Source organism: Triticum dicoccoides, chromosome 5B, assembly GCF_002162155.2.
Source record: "Triticum dicoccoides isolate Atlit2015 ecotype Zavitan chromosome 5B, WEW_v2.0, whole genome shotgun sequence".
Lineage (NCBI taxonomy): Eukaryota > Viridiplantae > Streptophyta > Magnoliopsida > Poales > Poaceae > Triticum > Triticum dicoccoides.
The window spans coordinates 561,971,122-561,974,442 of record NC_041389.1 but is presented as its reverse complement, the minus strand read 5'-3'; positions in this window follow the sequence as shown (position 1 = coordinate 561,974,442).

Here is a 3,321-nt window from a genome sequence, read left to right as displayed (position 1 = left end):
GGGGGGGGGGTGCTTTTCGTCCGAAAAATATACGGATGGACAACAACGGTTCTGTCTTCTAACGGCGATCGCCCCTCCATTATGCGTCTTGTGTAAGACATCCAGGAAGAAGCTCGCCTTGAATCGATCATACCCGAGATGTATCCCATCGTAGTATAGGGAGCGTGCAACCCTGTTCGTCTTTCCGCTTGACATTCCTCTCACACCATGTACGTGCTTGTGCTCATGTCTGTCATGCCTGTAATCTCTCCTCTTCTAACAATGAAAAGATACACAATCCTTTTGTGTATTCACCAAAAAAATGGACTTCATTGATCTACTTAATTATACTAGTGTGAATCATCTATAGAGTAACAAAAAATTAAACAAGGGTTACGTACATAAAAATGCTTAGATCCAAGTGTTTGGATGCTCTTAGCAAGCGAGCCAAATGTACCATTAGAGGTTGCTCGGAACTGTGTAACTATATGGAGGTGTTTGGTTTAGGAAAGGAAACGCAAACGCAATCGCAATCAAATAGCAGCGTCACTGTAAACGGTATCGACCAAAATAGCAAATTGTTTGGTTTGTCAACTGTAACGTTAATCAATACCGGGATGCTACTTCAGAAAGATCATCGCTTGCCTTCCCGTGCACCTCCCGAAGAAATCTCCTTAGCGCCTCCTCCACGAGCATGTTTCCGCCACGGGCGCCGCCGTACATCTGGAACACGCCGCCGATTGGCCGCCGGCCTGAACCGATTGAACGTCGTCGGGCGCGCGAGGCCGCGAGCAACGCTCCGTAGCGCTCGTCGGGCGCAAGGGCGAAGATGGGGTTGAGTACGAGGCGGGCACTTTTCTCAGCAGCGAGATTGATGTTCGAGTCATGGCGATTTGGAGAACAGGAGGGACAAATCGACAGCGAGAGGAGAGAGACGGCCGTATCGTTATTCCATTACGCCGGGTACCTAGCGTAATCGACCTTGAATAGGGTGGGAACCGATACCAGAGTTATCCGATTACGGAGCGATCTAAACAAACACGATTTAGCGCTATCCGTTACCATCGTTATCGAATAACGTTACAAAAGTGTGAACCAAACACCTCCTATGTTTATTAGCACTACTAATCAAAGCTTATCTGACTTTCGTTCCATCTTAAAATAGCTTTCTTTCTCTCAACATGTATAAATTCTTTGAGTTCAATCTTAGCTAAAAAGCACATAAATTCACTTACTCAATTATTACTACGATGGTTCTATCACTGGAGTAAAATAAGGTTAAAAGGGTACTGTAGAGATATGTTCTTTTCTAATTCCTCCGTTTCAAAATGACTGAACTTCTAGGATTGTTCTCAGTCAAACTTCGTTAAATTTGAACCACTCTATTAAAAAACATAGCAACATCTACAAAACCAAATTTACTTCATTAGATTTACTAATAAATGAAATTTCATATTATATATCTTTACCTAATAATAAAGCAAATTAGGTTTCTGTCATCCGTCATCGGCCATTTTACAAAAAGGCCCCCTGTTTATGAGAAATCAACCCGCAATACAGGCTTTACTCAGTCAGAAAAATGTTTCAAATTTACAAACAGGACCCTGTGTTTTCATCTATTCAACCAGCGATCTGCAGAACGGCGGCGGCGCGGCGGCTGGAGCTTGCAGCGAACGGATCCATGCGCGGCATGGGCTGGGAAGGATTCAGAGGCGGGCGGTGAGGACGGGGGTCGCCGGTGACGACGATTAAGGCCGGAGCGCGACTTCCCGGGCGAATTCATGGCATCTGGCTCCTGTCAGGAAGGAGACGGGAAGAAAGGGGAAAGGAGAATGGACGACCTGGCCGTGGTCTTGCCGGCGGCGGGCGCAGGTGCTCTAGGAGCTCCTCTCCTCGGGCGCTCGGGCGTGACTCCTGAGGGAATCGGGAGGGAGCGTCGGGGAAAGGAGAGCTGGCCGACGGCGATGGGGGGCTTGCAAGTGAGAGGAGAGAGGAGAGGGGAATGGGAGGCAGACGGGGTCTCGGCCACAGGTTGGAGAGGAGCGGCGCGAGGGGATACGTGTGGCCTGGGGCTTATCCCCTCGCTGCGTGTTGTGGGCTTGTGGCTGGGGTTGGCGTCAGGCTGGGCCTTGCCTGTTGATCCAGCTGGGCTGGGATTTTATTTTATTTTGATCCAGATGCAGCTGAGACCAGCGGCGGGCAAAGCCACGCGTCAACACAAATTCTGACTAATCAGCAACCAGCACTACTCTACGTCTCCATCATGTGAAATCTCTGTGAATCTTGTCGTTCGGTGTATGTGTGTGGATTTTTCTGAGTGAACTAACTAGCTAACCACACTGCCTGGTAATATAAAAGAAAACAAAAGTTGTGCTAGCACATGCATTCACATCATCGTTGCTCAATCCGTACAAACTTAGTCTGCTATCGGGCAATAAAACTAAAAACAAACTCTAAAACGGTAGATTATATAAAAAAACAAAATATAATAAAGTCTAAAAGAGCCCAAGCCCCTTCCGCAGCCATGACGACACGACGCCAACCAAATCCCACCATCGCAATGGTGCAAGGCGACAGAAGCCGTCGTTCACGCCGTTCAAGCGACACGTCGCTCACGTGGACGATGTGCCAGTCGTCATACAAGCTCTCAAGCCCGCCGATGAATGCTCCTCCCGTGGCAACTCGTCACAACAGGTCGGGTAAGGTAAAGGAGACGCAGTTGCTCGATGGGATGTAGACGCCGACCGATGAAATGCCTTCGATGGATGAGATGTTCAAGGCCATTCGATCCGTGACGTCAACATCCATGTGGTCCCTACCTTGATGGTGAGCCATCTACCTTGATTCACATAAATTTAACACATGCATCATCAGCTTAAAGGGTAAGCAGCAAGGACAGTCTTGAGCAATGCTTATTGGGACTCATGATAAATTTCATTCTTCCGTTGCAACGCACGGGCATGTTTGCTAGTATTTATCGTAGGTCTTTGCGGATTTTTCTATACACTTAGTCAAATTTAAAAAAATTGACAAAGAAAAATCCTAGAACTTCTGTTATTTTGCAACGGTGGGAGTATTCTGTGGGCGACATAGCGGTTTAGCTCCAAAGGTTGTGGATGCTCTAGGAAAGCATCATCTATTGTTGTCGTGCAGTTCTAAGGAATCATCCTCCGTTTGTGTTGCGTCATTCCTGTACGGTATCCCAATGCTCGCAAGCGAACCAATTTATAACTGGCTAGAGGTGTTTAAGAGCTCTATAATCCAGGACATTCTGACTTGTTACATATTTTTTTAGCTAGAACTGCACATGGCCATTATATGCCTAGCTCTTTCTATATATAT